Below are 20,070 nucleotides of genomic sequence, written 5' to 3'. Positions count from 1 at the left end.
TGGAGAAGCCATATAAATAGACAAGAAGAAGAAGAAGAAGAAGAAGAAGAAGAAGAAGAAGAAGAAGAAGAAGAAGAAGAAGAAGAAGAAGAAGAAGAGGAGGAGGAGGAGGAGGAGGAGGAGGAGGAGGAGGAGGAGGAGGAGGAGGAAGAAGAAGAAGAAGAAGAAAAAGAAGAAGAAGAAGAAGAAGAAGAAGAAGAAGAAGAAGAAGAAGAAGAAGAAGAAAAAGAAGAAGAAGAAGAAAAAGAAGAAGAAGAAGGCCATCCTCAAGCCAGGAAGTGAGGGCTTGGAGTGGACCTCCCTCCCAGCTTTTATAGGGAATCAACCCTACCAAGACCTTGATCTTGGACATCCAGAACTGCAAGAAATAAATTTCTGTAGTTTAAGCCATCCACTCTATAGTACTCAGTCAAGAAAGTCCCAGAAAATGAATACGAGCCCTCCTGGAGAACACTGGAGAGTCTCTGATCCAGGAGGAATTTCAGTTTCCAGGCCAAGAGTTGTCTAGGCTGGCACCTAATTGGAAGCATGGAGGAAAAGGGTAATACAGAAAGGAAAAAAGAGGAAGGGGAATTTGGGTAGAGGCATAACATGCCCAAAGGTCCTGCATCTAGGAGCATCCTTTGAGAAACCCAAGTATGTGGACCTGGGGCACCAGGTTGGGTATTGAGCCAAAAGCCTGAATGCCAAGCTAGGGAACAGGCCTGAGGGCAGGAAAATTCTATGGCAGACACCTTGCCCATCGTGGGCCTCTGAAAATTATATTCTTTAGAAATGTCCCTGATCTACTATGCCAACTTCCTCCCCAGATTTCTCATCTCAGGAAGCCAAGTTGTAAACCCAGGTCACTGACCTTGTCTATACATTTACCAATGTAGATCAAGAACTTTTTTTTTCTTTTTGTAGTGATTGATTTATGTGGGTCTCTTAGATCAAGTTAATTGTCAACAGTAAGGAGCACTCCTGTTGCAAAACTGGGAGTGAGGTTATCAGTGCTTTTCTGTGTTTCCCCCTGGTTCTTCAGACAGAGAGGTGCGGATGACGCAACCGCTTGTTGACTTGAGACTGGCCTTGCGGGTGGTGTGGCTCACCTGCCTACAACAGGCTACAGTGACTGATTGCCTGTCACCTGTAATCAGCTTGACATGGAGCCAGCAAACTTCCAAAGTCAGATTAGGGGGTGAGGTAATTGACTGAGAACTGTGGATTTTTGTTCACTAATATCCAAACAATAGGGAAGGTTCCTGAATGGAAGCAAACCAAAATACTTGACCGTAAAAATCCTTTCTGGAAACATTGGGATAGAGTATGGTGGGGAAGGATGGGGCATGGAGTAAATGAGGCTAGTTAGTGAGGTTTTTCTAATGGGAATTTGGGAATGAAACGACTTTCTTCATAAATGTGGAGAAACAGAAAGCTGTAAAAACTGTAGGTTTGGGCCTACAATTTTTGGTCCTCGGGGAGGTCACATGAGAGTGAGCATCGAACTTTCTCAGGGCCAATTTCTGGACAATGCATCCTGTTTTACTGTCCAGAGAAAGGCAAGGACTATTCTCCAATGTTTTGTAGGCTGTCAAGAGGGAGAATAAATCTGAGACTGCTTTTAAATACTGGGTTTCAATTGCTTCCTCCTTCTCCAGGCAGATATACAGTCTTCTGCTATGATTTAGTGCCCAAGCCCAAGGGACTGGTGTGCTTCTGCAGGCTGGAGACAGTGCTTTCCAATTACTTTTGTGTTCTCTGCTGAGGACAAGCTTTCACCTCCCAATAAGGGGACATTCACAGCGGATGCTTCACCTAGGGAGAGAAAGTGAGAGCCACAACTGCAGCTTGTCTGGCTACTTAATTGTGAATTTGGGAAAGGGCCCACATAATAATAATGATGGTAATAGTAATGATAATAATAATAGCAATTGGTACTGTTGTACTTGAAGAGGTAGATGTACAAATTACTCACATTCTCTCCTTTTTTGGTTCTAACCAATTAAAGAGCTAAATGGGATCAAAAGGTCAATGATAGCCCCTGAAGCACTGGTATCTCTCTTAAAATTGGATAGAAAAACCTCCCAACGAGCCATCCAGTCTTAACTTGCATTCCCAGCCGTATACCCCTGAAAGAGAGGCAAGCCTCTCTGGTGATAGGGACTGGAAAGGAAGGAGAGCAGTGGGCAAGTGAGAAGCTAGGCAAGTGCAAGACGTACCCATGTTCTATTTGGGGACTCTGCCCCTGGCAAGTGTGGCCCAGGGATTGCTTGGCTCTCCTGATCTCACCAAGCATGAGTTGCTCTTCCTCTGGCTGGAGGATCATGTGATGACGATGTGGAAAAGGGCAAGGATCCTTATTCTAATATTGCTTTTTTTCTGGGCATGGGGCAAAGGAGACAGAAGGAGCAGGATCACAAGTATGCTTTAGTAACTCTAATACTGGTGAGAACCGCCCATGTGCCATGTTCGCTAATCAGGTTAGTGCATAACTATATGTTATTAAGTTCAGATGACGGTGGTTTCTGATAAGGAACCAGAAATCCTGAATTGGCTATTTTCTTTTGATAGAAGCTGATTTTCGTAAGTCAAATTTTGGGCTAGCCAAGTGCTTTCACCTTATACAGTTAGCAGGAACCATGACTGGTCCAGGCTGGGTCTACTCTGGGTGTTAGGAATCAGGATTGAGAAGCAAAGGTATATTTTTTCAAAGAGCAGAATATATTTATTGAGAGAAAGAAAGCTTCTGTCTGAAGAGAGACAGAAGGGGTCCCTAGCAAGTTACCTGCGTATTCTGTAATAATGTTCCAGGCATCTGGCCAATGTGATTGGTTCAGGGATGGGAATTGACTCAACTTTGACCAAAAGATGTGATCTTGGGATTTTTATTAGGATCTGTCTCAGAACTAGCTGCTCCTGGGTCAATAACAACTGCTATCTGCATAGGTAACAAACATTTGGCTGTTGGGTAGGTCCTCATAGAGAGATCTCACCTGGGAAGAAATCACAGATCAAACTCCAAAGACTTTGTTTAGGAACCTGGATCCTGCAGTTCCTCCTTCAGGTGTAAATCTGGTTTTTCAGGTGAATCTATATACCTTGCCTCTCTCTCTGTCTCTCTGTCTCTGTCTCTCTCTCTTCCTCCCTTTCTTCTTTCTTTCCTTACTTCCTTCTTTCTTTTAGCTGTGTTTCTTCTCTGTACAATAAAAAAAAATCTTGGCTAATGTATTTGTGGCTCTTTACAATAGAGTGAAGAGTTTTCAGAGAGTTCATTGTGTAAATTAGATAGGAAACTACGCTTACTGAGATATGAGAGTTCGAAGGGCCTGTGTGTTCAAAACAGCCCACTCTCACCTGCAGGCAGGACCACAGTCCCCAAAGCTTCCAGAATTTTTACTCTTTTGAATTTAGGATTAAATACCTTGATTATTTACAGGAGTGCTAGCTGAAGATAGCAGCAGCCATAAAAAAATCTTAGATTGGATTGATCAATCTTGCTTTAGTCATTTATTGGGGACCCTGAAAAGATTGGATTTCTGGGATCATTTTGCTGTGTGGGGAAGGGCCAGGAAAGGTGTGAGCTGTATGGTCAGAGTATCTGGGGAGGATGAAGTATATAGAGGTTTAGGATGTGAACAGGAAGAACTGAAATGTAGGAAAAAGTGACAGTGGCAAACCCCAAAGACTATGTCCACAGAGATGTCACAAGAAGAATAGTGTAGACAAAGTCTTCCTGAGTTGTACTTTGGCAGTGGACCACCTCTAGCTTAGACAGCTTTGGTGTAGAAGGAGCCCACAAAATCCATCAGGACTGTGGGTTCTTATAAAGGCTATTTCTGTGACCTATGTCTGAGACTTGTGGGACTGTGGCCACGTGCGTAGTGGGGAAGTGGGTCAGGCCATGTGTGCATGCATGTGTGTGTGCAGTTGGGGGCAGGAGGTACTGGTTACAATCAGTAATGGGCTTGGTTTGGCCGACAGGCAGCTGTCAGCCAAGGGCGTTTCCAGTCGTAATTGAGAAATGGCAGTGAGCTATCTCCCAGAGTGGGATGATAGTAATTAATTGTTCATTGATCCTGCAGGTCAACTAGAGGTCAGTGAAGTTACTCCAGTGGCCTGCTAGTTTGCCAGGCAGCCAGGAGCAGTGGTTTGAGACCCCAATGAAACTGTCCTATGCCCTCAACCCTGACGCAAGGTGATGAGATAATTATGGTAACCTTTATGTCTGTTATTACAAATAATACACAAATGAGCCATCAGGAAAACCTCATCAGCACAGTAGTTCAGACTTGGTGGGGGAAGGAGGAGGGAGAAATGTCTCTGACAGTGAGCATTTTTTAAGGCACAGAATGGAACGCTATGATTGTTGTTATAATCAATATCAAAAACTTACATAAATGTCCATCTGGGTAAGAGGCTGGAGAAACCCATAGGTATCATCCCTGATCCATATGTGTGATTTTGGGCTAAGACAGAGAACTCATGCACCATCAGAAGGGCACACACATAGCAAATTGGTCAAATAAAGACTGACTTCAAGTCTCAGCTCTTCTGCAACATCTCCCCTTATCCTCCATGTGCTTCCAGCCTTTAGACGTGTCCTGACACATGACAGCAACACTCACCCTTCTTCCATACAATCTACTCGACAACAGGAAGGGTCCCTCTCCTTTGTGTAAGGTATTCGTGTGGTGCTAAAGTTACATCTTTGTTCCTGTGGAGCTCTAATATAATCTCAAATTATCTTTCTTGTGTAGGTCTCCCAAACTTTTCAAAGACTGGTCATGTAGGAGATGTTGGATATCCTAAACAATAGCCATGGTCAGTATATACTGACTGTTATATTGGCTTCAGCATATTGTAAGCTCCATAATGTTTAGCACATCAATAAATACTGATTGATTTTCAAAATTATGGAGCTTAATAACAATGGTGGGGCTGGTGAGTGCTGGAGGTGGGGGTTTCCATGGTGGAGTTTTGGTGGGCTTGTGTAATGAGTGAGATGAGATTCAGGGTGTTGTTCTTTCTAGAAACCTCTCTCTACTTCCACACCACATGTAGGGCTAAAGAGTGAGATTATTGATGGAATTTTCTTGGTGAAATACCTTGGAGAGATAGTGTAACTATCTTGGAGTTATACTAGGGTTCATGGAACAAACTCAGAGGCATAGCCATTAACTCAGGGAAGTCTTGTAATGAAATCATGATCCACTTTTCTTTTGAAATGCTGGTTTCTGTTTGTGCATCTATATTTCTTTTATTGAATAAAGCAGATGGTGCTTGTCATTGTAACTCTTCATGGCAATACAGTGCTCTTGTTGAAACAACCCTTCAACTGATTGACATTGACATTCCTGGTGTAAGGTCATCCATGACCGCCAAATCTAAAGGTCTTCTTGTGGAACACAGTGTGACATTTGATCCCATAGCCTTCTTGACATGGGTTCTGTTGCAAGTTACAATCTGACAGCTTTCCACCCCCATTCCTAACCCCTTCCCTGGTCTCTCCAGGTGATCTTCCGCCTCATCTAGGTTTTTCATTGCAATGGACACCTATATGCTTTATCTCCAGAGAGGAAGATATTTCTTCCAGGGCCTTGGTCTCCATTTCTTTTGAACTTTACAGCAGATGTCTGCACTTAAATGTTCCATGTGCATCTCAGACTTTCATTTTTTTTACCTCCTATCCTCATCTCCATCTTTGCTGTCAATTTGGTAAGTGACACCTCTATTCATACTCAGAAACCTAGGAGTCAACCTTGACTCTGTCCTTCTCCTTGACCCTCATTTCCAGTTGACCCACCAGCATGATTCACTGCTCACCATCTTTCATTGGTCATCAAAATGGTTCCTTTAGTTGTGCCCCTGCTTTCCTTATTGTCCATTCTTGGTTAATTTCCCACCCTACTCTGGGAGATCTTTTAAGAAATGCATAAGATATCCCTGCCCTCTTTAAATTTCATTAGGGCTTTTGCATATTTATAGAAGATCAAGCACCTGGCATGGTTTATAAGACCCACTACCCATTGCTACCCCCAGCACCACCATGCTCCACGTGACAGCTATGCCACCCAACTCTCTTGGAGGGTCTATGCTCTTTCCATCACCTAGAAGGAAAGACTGAAGGCTTCAGTGCCTCCATGGAGGTGCTCATCACGTCATTCACCATTTACCCAACCAGGCAGTGACAGTCTCCTTGCTCTGTACCCCCATAAGTCTCAAAAGGCATTTAATATACTTACAATAGAGGCCACAACTTATGAAGCGTTTGCCCTGTGGTGACATGTAGTTAACCTTCATGAAGAAATCCTACATCTATTTCCATTTTATAAATGTGCAAAATGTTATGGTTTGGATTTTAAAACAATGTCCCCCCCTCCTCAAAAAAGGTTCATTTGTTTTAGAGGCAGGACTTTTGGAAGTTGATTAGGTCAAAGGGAGCTAACCTCATAAGCAGGTTAATTCACTGAGTTTATATTTGAAAGTGCTGTTAGAGGATGGGGCCTGGCTAGCAGAAGTAAGTAGCTGGGGGCATAATCTGGAAGGGTATTTTCTTGCCTCAAACCCCTTCTTTTGTCTCTGGCTCGTTCTCTGCTCTCTGCTCTCTGTCCACCATGAGGTGAGCCGCTTTCCTCTGCCATGTCCTTCTTCCATGGTTTTTCTGCCCTGGAATCAGCTAACCACAGACTGCAAGCTTTGAAACTGCAAACCAGAGCAAGACTCCAATTCTTTAAATTGTGGGGGTCAGATGTTTTGTTCCAGCAAGAAAAGGGGGCTAATGAAATCAAGACTAGACACCACCGAAGTGGCAGGGCTAAGCTGACTCTGGGCCTCATCCTACCACAGAGCTCACGGTTTTCACCGTGCTTTTACCTACAGCACCTTCCCCAGCGATTCGAGGTTCCTCGAGGGTAGAGATTTGCTTTGCTTAATGTCTTCCTCTTTTAACTTTCGTTCGTTCGTGGTTTACCAAAGGGCCAAGCAGTATAGAGAAAGAAACTAGTTGTGGATCTGTCTTTTACAGAATTTAATCGTTCATATTGTGGCTTTTATAATCTAAAAGGTGAAAAATAGTTAACTTTACATGTGGTATGCACATGTCCAAGCAAGAAAGGGCATCTTACCCCCACAGACATTTATCTGTAAGTTTTATCTCTGAGGTATTTAAAATGTTTTTCTAAAATTTAGAATCCAGAAGGCAGAAGGGTTGACTACAGACCACATCCTCTCCCAGGTACCACGTTCCTTTTAAAACATTATCCTCTGAATATGAACAAGCCAGCTCTTTAAAATTTAATGTCCCAGCCATTTTAATTGTTTCTTCCAAAGTACAAAAGAGCAGCCGGGCCACATCGGCACGAATCATTTGCCAACTTTCCTTTTTACAAAAACAGCTAAGCTCTTTCTGAGATTTAAAATCACTCCATCTGAGACCCCAACTTGGCACCTACTTTTGCGTTAACATAAAAGGAGCCTAATTTCTGCTTTTAAGAAATGTGTTGCAGAAGAGATTTTTGGTTTAAGGTTTAAGAATATGTAATAAAAAGTATAATAGAAGTTTTTCTATCTTTTTCTTCTACCAAGGGCCTGTCTCCCTTCTCTACTTATAGAAAAAGCTTCCAAATAAAAGATAAGACACCCATTGTCATGAACTGATTTCTACAGCTATGATAAAATACCTGAGACTTGGTGGTTTATAAAGAGGAGAAGAGATTTATTTAGCACACAGTTTGGGAGGCTGAATGTCTAAGATCAGATGCCCCCACTGATTCAGCCTCTGGTAAGGGCCTCCTCAGCTCTGTTACATCATGTTACAGTGCATCATGGTGGGAGTGGTGATGAGAGAGAAAGTGTGTGTGAGAGAGAGAGAGAGAGAGAGAGAGAGAGAGAGAGAGAGAGAGAGAAGATAGGATGCTAAAGAATAGTGGGGGTTCTAGCTTTCTTTTTCCTAACAACCTCTACTAAGAAGGAACTGGGTTTCTTGAGAACTACGTTAACCTCCTCTGAAGGCAGTACCCCCAGGGATAAACACTCTACTGCCTCCCATGTTGCCACACTAAGAACCAGGCTTCTAATAACATCAAATTTTTGTGGGAGGGAGGGGAATGCAAACCATGCTGTCAGTAACTTTGAATTTCAGAGAAACAAGGAATGCTCTTAGTATACAGGTGGACCATGCAACATTTGATACATATTTGTATATGTTTAAAAGTTATTTATTTAATGTTCAAATTTATTGGCCTTTTGCATTTTCATTTGCTAATTCTGGCAACTCTTGCTTGGGCACTTATTTCTTGTACATGGGTTTTGCATACATAAAATGCTGATATGAGCAACCAATATTCTGAAAACAAATAAGCAAACACATAAACTAATCCTGTCACTCAAGATATAAGCACACGTTCACATACATTCCGATTCACTTACTGGTTTCTGGTAAATAAGTGGCTCCTTACAATCCAGATGGACAAGTGGGTGAAATTTCTGGAGTGGACTACATTCTTACTGACGGACTTTAAGTGGTTACTGGAAAGGTATGTTTTTAGGGGACTTGGAACACAAAGGGGAGTGTGGTATTGTCCCTGTCTTTGGAATCATAATCGAACTTTTATGAAGCAAGAAATACAATTATGTATTTTAGCTGAGACCCCAGTGATGAGTAAAATGAGATTCAGAGAAGGGATAGAGCCACAGGAGTCAGTGACAGAGACAGAATGAGAGGCGGAGAGAGGGAGAGAGAGAGGGGAACAGAGGAGCAGAGAGACAGAGACACAGCGAGCAGAGAGGAGTGTGTGCTCTTCTTGCAGTGCCATGGTGCTCTTTCCTCTTCCCCCCTCCCCTCCCAACTCCAGATCTCAGGCTGCAAGGGACCTGGGCTCCCTGAGGGCACCATGTGGTCCGAGGTCTGAAATCGATTCTTTATGGGCAGCAGGGCAGCAGTGGCAGGCGAGAGCTCAGCTGTCACTTGGAAGACTTTTATAGAGTCTGACAGCAATGCTGGCTTCCTATCTTTTGTCTTTTGTATTCTCTTTGCATTCAGCCTTTAATCTAGGTGGGGAATAACACGAAGGGGCCTGCTGGGAAAGATCTGCATTTGCACTCAGATATAGGAGGATCCTAGAAGGAAACTGCCGCTAGGATTTTTTGTTGTTGTTGTTTTGAGACTGTTATGTGTGCTCCTGAAGGAAAAGCTTTCCAAACCCATCACCATGGAGTTTATATCAAAAGTTTTTCCAGTCATGGGTTGAGAGATGGAACACATGGCAACGGCACTTCCCCAAAAGGCTCTTCTAGGCCAGTTAGGGAAGTGAGCATCTAAACAGATGGGCAGGGCAAAATGAACATTGTGGGTGTTACTGCTTGAACCTTCAGCAAGTAGCGTTTAAACCCCAGGCTGAGATGGCACCAGAGTCTTTGGAGAAGGAAATACTTGGGCAGGACTTTAGAAGAAAGCTATGAGAATGAAGAGGGACAGGGGTAGGAACAGACAAGAACAGTACAGAGGGAGCAGTTGGAGAGTCTACACCCCACTGCAGATGGTCCCCAGTGCAGAAAATTAGGGTGCACCTGTAACTGAGAGCTTCTCAGCATCAACGGGAAGGTGGTGTTTGCTGAGTTACATATTAATGCCCTCTGCCACATTTCCAGTCAGGTGGGTCTGGACTGCAGTCTAGAATTCTATTTCTAGCAAGCTGTCAGGAATGATGGGGCTCTGATCAAGGGAACACATTTTGAAGACCACTGTGTAACTGGCACTGAGCAGAGGACCAGAAGACCTTCCTCCTGATCCACCCCACCTCCTCATAGAAGTGGCTATTTTCCAGACTCTTATTAAGCATAATAGGTTATATTGGTTAATTACTTAGTAATTTTATCTATATGTGAGTATGTGGAGGGGGAGGAGAATATTATCTAGTCTCTTTTATCCATATAATCAATCAATCTTTGGAATTTCAACTCTGATTTTTTTTGGGTGCTATTCCCAATACATTCTCCCATACAATTCACAAAAATTACAAATATCCTGCATTTCTATATTATTCATATTACTCTTCTCTCTTTCATGCCTTTGCAGTGAATGTACCATTCACGGATGGGATACCATATTTGGGAAATATTGTTTGTTTGTAGTATGGGGTTTGAATTTTCCCTGAACTATATCATCAGCACTTTATTTTTTATTTTGAGACAGAGTCTCACTCAGTTGCTGAGTTCCTCAGTCTGAGCTTGACTTTGGGATCTTCCTGCCTCAAATTCCTGGACTGGTGGGATTAGAGGCACCACACCCAGCAGCAAACTGTGTTCTCAAAGAAGAGCATTTTACATGAACTTCCTGCTCCCCACTCTTTGGTGTGATTCAAAATCAGGGAACTCCAAGTGGAAAGAGTAAGATAGGGTTCAGTTACGATTGCAGCTGTAGATCCCCATCGGCTGTGCGTGGCCATGGATATACCAAGCAGGCTCTATGACTGAGAAGCAGTCATCCAGTGTGGAGCTTCTAAGACAGGAGAGGCAGTGGCATGCGGTCCAGCTTTAACCCATTTGTAGATGTTTGCACTTCTGACTGTATTCTTTGAAGAAGAACCTAGTTTTTGATGTTTTAATTTCATATTTCTTGCTGCTTCCTCTAATTTAAAAATATTAATCATTATTTCAAAACAATCTACCATGTCTGTTTACTACCTCAAAATATTGAATAGGTGTGGCTATGGTTATGGATATGGCTTGAGTGTGTCTTTCCCAAATGTTCATGAGCTAGAAACTTGGTCCCAGGTATGGTGGTAAGGTAAGACCTAGTGCCAGGTAAGTAGTCACTGGGGGCATCATCCCCAGGAAGGATTAGTATAGTTCTTCTTGGACCCTGGTTAGTTCTTGCAAGAGTAAGTACTTATAAAAATAGCAAACTTGGGCCCTGAATTTCTCCAATTTCTGTCTCTTCAGGTAATCTCTTCCTCTCACAAGCACCCCACCATGATGCGAACCACCTTATTGTCACACAGCCACAAAGCCTTTACCAGATACTGGTACATGCCAGTGCCATGCTCTTAAATCTTAAGGACTGTGAGATAAATAAACCTCTTTTTTTCATAAAGTACCTATCCTGAGGCATTTTGTTGCAGAAAATAGGCTAGTGGAAGAAGGGATTGCTCAACAATCATGGGCCCTTCATTTTGAACAGCATGAAGGCGGGAATTTCCCATCTTTCACAGCAAAGCTTTTGAGTTACAATGTCAGGGCCTCGCCTAGGAAATGCCCATTTGCACTACAAATGGACATAGCTGATCTTGTTTCTGTAAGGACAGGTTAAGAAGAGGGAGGCACCATCACAAGAATCAGTTCTAGAGGAGAGACGCCAAGATCTCTAAGAGGTCAGGAGCTCCATGGGTAAGGGCGGAATTCTGGGATAGAGATCAGATAAAATGACACTCCCTTCAGGCCACAGGCACAGCTCTCCCCCAGGCAAGATGGGATAGGTGGCTGCCCACCTCTGAAGGGTTGCCAGCAAACCTCCTCAACCCATCCAAGGGGGGAGAAGAAAATCCCTAAGAGACCAGCTGTTCTGTATGCACAGTGCATGGCAGATGCAGCCTAGGTCTCTCTACCCTGGGTTCCTACCTGGGCTTTTCTCTCTATTGTCTCCTCTTTGTTCATCCATTGCTCTCTGTGCAGGCAGCCCCCTGTTGCCTGGAGGAGTCGGTGGGATGGCATATGAGTTTGTGAGAGCACGATCTGCTGTAGGACTAAAGTGGATGTTGCTGTGTTTCTGGATCTTGCTGTTATCGCACAGATCCTCTTTATATTTTTTTTTCAGGGATTGTAGATGGAACATGAATAGAATCCAAATGGCATCAGTTACTGTCACTCTCAAGATGGAAAGAACCCTGAGCTGGGTGGCCAGAGATGGGAGTTCTGGTGGTGAGCAGCTAACAACTGTTTGGCCTCAGCAGCTTCCAGACCTCCCTGGCCCTCTGTGGCCTCCTCTACCTGACGCGCTCACCTAGCCCACTGCAGCAAATGCAGAAACAGTCTCAAGACCCTGCTGTTAAAATCCCCATTGTGACTTGGAAGGGCTGAATGAATCCTTAGACTCTCTCTTAACAGGCATGTAGATCTCTTGAACTGGTTTATCCCGGCCCTGAAGACGAGATCATGGAAACCAGCTGCTCGGTTTAATGGCTGCACATTCTCCTGGGACCCCAGGGGACCGAGGCTGACTGTGGTAGCTGGAGGGACCCAAAAGTATCAGAGACCAAGTTGAAGAAGGAGGTGCTGGGTGTGTGGGTTCAGCACCTCTCCTCCCGCCTTCGGCTTTTCCCATGAGAGAGATGTTATCTGCCCATGAAATGCATTGATTCAGAATACTTTACATTCCTGTTTTTTATTAGTCAGCACACAAAGCTGACAACTCGAATGTCTAGACAGCCATATTGAGTGAACAAATCATTACAGAAAAAAAATATTAATATTGTTTCCTTTCTGTTAACCTATACCGTACAGCTTATGGTAGGTAAATACATACTTTTTTTTTTTTTTTTTTTTTTTTGAGTACTGGGCTTTATCTGTGACCTTTCTTAGTTTTTATTTTAAGACAGGATCTGGCTAAGTGGCTAAATTGCTGAGGCTGGGCTTGAACTTTCTATCCTCTTGCCTCAGCTTCCCACAGTGCTGGATTATAGGCATGCGCCACCACGCAAGGTGATGTATAACTCCTTTGTCCCACTTTTCAAGACTGAAAATAGGTGGTGAACTCTGGCCTTCAAGTTCCTCCAGGCCTGGGAGGCCTGGGTTGGGAAGATGGGTTTCTAGATTAAAGGCAGGAAGCAACTCTAGAGCAGGGAATGGCAGACTCCAGTGGGAGCTCCCCCGTGACTTGGAGAGCGTGGCCAGTGTGGGGCTGTCACACAGAAACCCTCTGGGCAGCCCGCCTCCAGGCACTCGTCCTGTTCTGCCTGTGTCTCCGCACTCCGCCCATCTCCCTAGATCCCTGCCACAGGCTAATTGCTTCTAACAAAACTTGGCTTTAGAAATGTCAGGCGGCATTGGACAGGGGAGAGGGAGGAAGAAGAAGGGAATCAAAAACAACAAGAGGAGTTTGGCAGAAGCCACTAGAGAGGGTACAATACAGGAGGCTCCCGGGCAGGCGGGCCGGGCTTATTAACTGCTGGGGATTCAGAAGGTCACCACCTCACAGGAGCAGCTGCTCCGGCCCAGTGGCCCCCAGGTAGCAGCTGTCAGGAGAACACCTTGGAAAGGGCAGGAAAGTGTCAGTGGGCCCCACAGCACCTCCCAGGCACTCCAGATCTGGCCAGGGCCTGCCCTCCTCCAAATGCCAATGAAGACATTTATTAAACCGGTTCCCTTTACTCAGGGAGGCCATGGGGCACCTTTCCAGCTCTTCTTCCTGCCACTGTAGCCCTGGAGGCTCGGATCTGGAAGCTGAGCTTTGATAAGTCCGACCTTGGGTTTATCCCCAGAACCTCATTTTTTCATTCAGTACTGGTCTCTGTTTTTAGAGCCCTTATACTCAGTCATCCAAAAATCGGATAAAGCTGACTTGCACTAAGCATTAATAACAATGGGATTTGGCTTTGGTAGCATTTGTAGTCATCGGTAGAGAGGTCTGGCCAAGGGCCCTGCCCTGGGCAGTCAGGTGGGTTCCTTCCCCCCAGTCCAGTCCAGACCAGAATCCTCAGTCCCTGGGCTGTGTATCCCAGAGCTGGCCAGCGGGTGTGCTGGTTCTGAAGGTATGGTGGAGTTGTTTCTGATCCTCTCCACCTCCCACTGGTGTCTATCTTGCTTTCACCTTTTAGATTGCTGGGAATTTGGGCACACCCAGCTAGCTCAAGGTCATTTCTTATAATATCAGCCTTCTACCTCTTTGCTGAGGTCAGACCTTTGACTAAACCCACAGAGTATGGATTTGTGTGTCCACCTAAATGATACGGAGGTTAAAAACCATACTGCCCAGGTCCTCTTTCTTCCTCTGCAACCTTTGAGCTGGAAAAACATTTCACCTCTATATTGCATCTCCTTACCTATAGGAGAACAAGCACGGTACCTATGCTACTGTGTTCCTGTGAGTATTAAATGAGTTTATACATAAAAAACACTTAAAAACAGTGGCTGGCCTACAGTGCATTTGATGTTATAGTGTTAGATCAAATTTTGCTAGTTTTCTGTTTGAAATCTTTGTACTGTTAGGAGAGGATCTGATTGAACACCATACAGTGGGGATTTATTGAGCATCTACTACATGGTGCCAAGTTCTGCATGTAAAAAACGATCCATATTGGTGCTAGCATTTGAACTTGATTAATGGGGCCAGACTCTTGTGGTCAGGCTTCCTGCAGGTCCTGTTCAGATTGCTCCAGGGGCAATGACTGATGCTAAGGACCATGGGCAGGAGTGGTGAAGAGCAAAGTCCTTGGTCCTCACTTTTCTTGGGGGTCTTGTGGCTGCTGTCGGGGCCTCATTTGCTTCACCACAAATGTGGTTTTCTAGTTGTTTTTTCTAAAAGGTGAAAGAGACTTAACAGACACAGCAACTAAATCTAATATATGTAGACACTGTTTGAATCTTACTTTGAACAAAGCAGCCATAAAACTGCATGTGTAAGATGATTGGGAAAATCTGAGTGTGGGTGGCTTGCTAGGAATGGCCATGGTATCAGGGCTGTGTTTCAAGATCTTTCCTGCCTAGAGGTCTGCACAGAGTGTTTATAGATGAAATGCTGTAACAGCTAGAATTTGCTTTAAAATATGATGACAGGGGAAGGATAGATACAAAACCAGACTGACCAAAGAGGGGCAATTATTGCAGCTGGTAACACTGCAGAGCAAATTTTGTGTCTGTTGGGGAATTTTTTTTTCTTTGTCTTTTTCCTTTTTATCGGTACCGGGGATCAAACTCACAACTGCCTGCTTGCAAGGCAGGCGCTTAGGCCGCTGAGCTAAATCCCCAGCCCCAGGGAATTTTCATAATAAAGTGAAAATAAAAGCACAATAGAGCTGAGGTACTTGGGCCCAGAACCCTGAACCTCACAGCTGGGCACGATCACCTACCTGGTCCTTGTACCTGCAGCCTCAATTTGTTCCTTCCTGTGGCCTTCCCTGACCCTTCAGTTGGTGGCCAAAGACTAAGATTTCAGATTTCTTTTTAGAAAAACAGGGACCGATAGTAAAACATGGAAATGGAGCTTGAGGGATCCTTTTCCTGGATGCCTGGAAGGTTCCTGTCACTCTTCAGGTGTTTGCATGTCCATCCTAGACGCTGGCTGCCCAAGTTGAAATTTGCTGTCCAGTGTGACTGTGTGGTGCCTTTTCTTAAAGGAGAAAGAGTTCATTAGCTCATGAGGCTCCACCCCCAGGAAGGGCTGCATGCAGTTCCAAGGGCGTGGGTCATTATAAAGCACAAGTGGCTTCCTTGCCACATTCTCTGGCTTCCTTTCTGTCCTGTGATCTCTTTCACATGCCACCTGTGCCCTTCCAGTCTTCCACCATTTGTGGAGAGTGTGTGATCCTCACTAGAAACTCAGCAGATCCCAATGCCATGCTCTTGGCCTCTGAAATCCTGAGCTAACCATTCTCTTTGCCTTATAAATCACCCTGTCACAAGCATTCTGTTACAGCAACAGAAAGCTGTCTGGACACTGGTGCACTCCCAAAACAACTCTGGGAAGTCATCCAGGCCTCCTTTTCTTCTCCTTCCCCAACTTCGGAGCCTGCGCCACGGCTCCATCTGTGAGGCTGGTGAGCAGGCGGCTGCAGGGAAGCCTCAGTTGAGAGGAGAGTGCTGGGATTCAGAGCTTCTCGTCTGAGGCCAGGTTGATGCCATCCTGGACAATCCCTTTCACCTTTTTTGAATCCAACTCTTCTCATTTAGATGGGCTGAACTGAAAGGGAGGTCTCTAGCCTAAAGGTCACATATGTCATCCCTTCTGAGAGCAGCTTCCTCTTTCCATCTGAGTGAGAGTCCCTTGAATAGTGGCCGTCTCCACATATCCCCTCCAGGTCCCATGTCTCCAGCAGCACCCTGACAGGCCTCAGCATCTCTCAAAAAGTACACCTGGAGGGCTGCCCTGCCTGGCTGCCCTGAGTTCTCATCATCCCTCTGCTGGATGAGGTGAGCAATGTCCTTCTTAAAATCACTCTTCATGTCCCTGAGAGGGGTATGGTTTTACTCAGATCTGTCAGAGCCTCCATTCTAGAGCTTTCTACGTCTCTTCATGATGTCAGCTAACCAGTTAGCAAGAAATGGGTTAAGCCTGCCACTTCCCAATCAGCGAACTTTACTTCTTTCCATCTGGAGTCTTTCCCCATCTATTAAGTCTGGTTTCTCTTTCACGGTTACTAAGTCCAAGAAGATGAGGAGAATGGAACAGTTGGAAATCAAAAACCGTCTGAGTGGAGTCCTTCCCAACGGCAGCTGGCACTCTGGCCTAAGGTGTGGGTCCTCTGGGTGTCTGGCATGGTCACTACCCAGAGCCATCTTGGTGTGGTTGTTAAAATGAGGGTTCCTACAGAATCATGAGTGTGAGTCCCCTCCCAGCTCAGTCACTGACCAGGTCCTATGAGGTAGGGCCTGCTATTTAAGCTTTCTGGGCCTCAGCTTCCCCATTTGTGAGATGGGGATAACAATAATTTCCTTTCTCAGAAAGTTATTGTTGTTGTTAGTATTATTATTTTATTATTGAGACAGGGTCTCCCCGTGTAGTTCAAGAGGCTGGTCTTGAACTTACTGTGTAGCTCAGGCTGGCCTTGAATTTGCAACAGTCTTGCCTCAGTCTCCAGAGTGCCAGAATTGTAGGTCTCCAGAATTATAGGTGTGTGCCACCATGCCTGGCAATTAGTTGTTAGGAATATAAGTCAAATTTTCAAGAAAGTGCTTGGCTCATGATATGGTGGTGACTATTTAAACTGCTGCCTCCTGTTGCCATGTAGTTTCTCACTGATGAACTCTGGCAGGTAGGGAGACATAGTAGTTTGTGCTTTTGAGGTTCACCCATGTGCCCCTCCTTTTTCAGGAGCCCATGGACTGAGGCAAAGCCACGGTGGCTCCTGCTGACCTCTCCATCAGGTCCTTTGTTTACCTGAAAGATTATTTCTAATCTGATTTCCTCTATAGGATTTGTTTCTTTATTTCACTTGTGTCTTTTCAGAAATTTCAAGTGTATGACTTCTAATGTCTTCTGTTTTGATGTCTCCTATACTCAGTCCTGATGGACTAGAATTTTGAGATTACATTTTGCTTTTTTGTTTTGTCATTCACCTCTTCAATTAATATTTTGGTCTTTTCAATCCCACTAGCTTCAATTGTCTGTCATGTGTATCCTAGGGTCCTCCTGTATGGGTGATGTATGTCCAACTGGGGAGCCCCACAATGAGTGGGAGGGGCCAGCCACCTCATTTCCTCCTGCAGGACCTGCTGGGGGAGTCCTTGTTCTTCCTAGGCTGACTAGCCTAGCTGTATTGATGTAAGCCAACCCTTAGTTCCTATTGTTACTGTGGCTTCAAACTGTTCCAGCCACAGATCTATCTGGCCATAGTGTGCACCTCAGCTGGGACCCTACTGTGTCACTGGGTGTCTTTTGATTTCCTCCAGGTTAGGGGAAATCTTGTTGGTGCTCTCCTCAACCCACTTGGTTTTCTCTGTATGGAAGAAGGACTCACCCACACTCTTTCCAGACTCACCAAGGTCCTAAGGCTAGGGAGGAGTTCACTGCTGCTCCTGTTTATCCGCGGAGGTTCTCTATGTGAGGGGGAAACTCACCACAGTGTAGCAAGCCTGCTGCAGCCCTCTGTGTAGGCGAGGGGTTGCTGAGGCTCCCTCCAGCCCACCAAGGTTCTGCAGGTGGTGGAAGGGATTGCTAATGGCCCGTAGGCTGCTGTGGTCTTTTGGTTGAGTGGGGAGAAGGTGACTGATGATTCCACCAGCCCCTAGGTCCCAGGAGCCAGGAGAGGGGGGCAAGGCCAATGATCTAGCGACCCGTAGGTTCATGGATCAAGTGTGACTGCCACTCTTTAGTCCCCTCTCAGCCTTGAAATCCTGACCATAAAATAAAGGTCCATGTGGTGCAGGCAGAAGCTATGTTTGTGAAGGATTCAGTCCATAATCAGCTGCTCCGAGGCAGAGTGGCATGGCTGAGAGGCAATGCTTCAGGGCAGCAGCCAGCCAAAGCAGCCAGAGCTAAAATGGGCTCCATCAGGTCCTCACCACTGTGCCTGACTTCCTCCCTTGAAAGTGACCCAGGAAATCCCACAGGAGGTGGACTCATTTCAGTGAGCCTTTCACTCATAGAGTGTCAGCCAGGTTTTGGGGTTCAGGGAGTATTGTGCGAAACAGAAGCCCCTAGTCTCCCCTTGGCCACCAAGCCTTTGGACCTGGTTGCCCTCCCACTGCACCTGTCCACACTGGCACACACCTAACACCCTCTCAGCTTGGAGCTTCCTCCTGTCACCTGAGCTCGTGGGGTGATGGGCACACTGTGACTGGCATCCTACACCTGATGCCTATAGGTCTGTGCTCAAGTGTCACCTCTTGAGGACAGCCTTCTCGGCATCCTGTTTACATCAACCCACTGCTCTCGAGTCTCCTCTCTGCCTTTAATCCTCACTGCACTGGCATCAAGTTATTCGTTTCTGTCTGTCCCTCCCAGGCTTGAGTGTATTCCAGGTATTAATCTTTATGTATTCCCTGACATTGTTGGAGGAAGCCTACAGATCCCGTTACAGAATAAGGACTTACGAATGCATAAGATATAGCACACACTATTGCAAAGAAAGCCAACTATCTCAAAACATGGTTATTAAAATACAAAGAATCCACATTTAATGATATAGAGCTATATGTGCTTACTTATCAACACATAAAATAATAGTACTTACACATGCTCGACTGACTCCCTAATTTTGAAGCATTGCTATTTCTAATAAATATGTCAGTATATCTATAACGACTGTGATGTGAAAATTTCTATTTCTATTGGTGACAAAGCCACAAGTACAAAGTGTGGCTGGTTGCCTACATTTGTAAATGAGGGAAATTTAGTTTAATGAAAATAAAGATGGATTTTCCCCTTATCCAAATTCAAATCTTTTGAGTTCTTAAGTTTAGGGCAAAGATGTTGTTTTCTTTTCTATAAGCACCAAAAAAAAAAAATTTTGGAGTACCACAAGGACTGAAAGAATATTTCTGGAATAAACAGATGCCTTTGTTACAATATAGTATTTAAAGGATTAAAATGTGTTTCCCCAATCCTTACTGTACATTATACTAATAAAGTGATGACCACACCTGCCGTTCAGTGATTAGTGCTTTTGCTGGATCCTGCTTCATGAACATCAGCTCATTTACTTCTGACAACACCCAGAACTACCATTCTGTGGTTTCAGCAAAAAGTCAGTATTAGAACTCAGATCTTGTGCTAGAACTTGGTTAGAACTAAGATGTGAGTCCAGAGCCTGTGCTTCTAGACTGCTGAGCTAGGCTTCCTCAGTGTCTCTGTCTTGAGCACAGGCTCTCAATTCTAGCAGGCCTTCCCTGGTCTCCTCACCAGCTAGAAGCTCCTGCCAGCTGCATTCACCCTCATCTTCTCAGGGTACCTGTGGTGCCATCTAGGGGTCTTTGCCATTTTCCCAGCATCTCACACTTACTCCAAGACCCACCAATCTCTTACTTTCCAAATCTCAACCTCCCCCTGTCCTCTGGATACATCCTGTGGCTGTTTCCAAACCACGCTGGCTGATGGAAGGGTCACTTTCCCCATGAGGACTCTCTTGGTTCTCCCCACACTGTTCTGTCTACGTTGTACTCTGTGTCCATGATTCTCCATTGGTTGCTGTGCCTCCCCTCTTACCATCCAGACAGCTCCTTGAAGACCGGAACTGCTTCTAGTTTGTCTCTGATCCCTGGGGCTTAGAACAATGTTTGACACATTGTTGGTGGTGACTGTGGATGCCTGCTGAGTGGTTGAAGAGAGAAGTGAAAGGATAAATAAATGTATAAATTGTATGTACCAACTGTGCTTCATACCTTGCTTTTTGAGTTTATTATTTGTTACACGTAACCAAGTGTCTAGTACCATTAAAA

The sequence above is a fragment of the Cavia porcellus genome, unplaced genomic scaffold, assembly GCF_034190915.1.
Source record: "Cavia porcellus strain 051 isolate PalLab524CR breed Dunkin Hartley unplaced genomic scaffold, mCavPor4.1 scaffold_20, whole genome shotgun sequence".
Taxonomy (NCBI): Eukaryota; Metazoa; Chordata; class Mammalia; order Rodentia; family Caviidae; genus Cavia; species Cavia porcellus.
Note: the sequence above shows the minus strand (reverse complement) of the source record.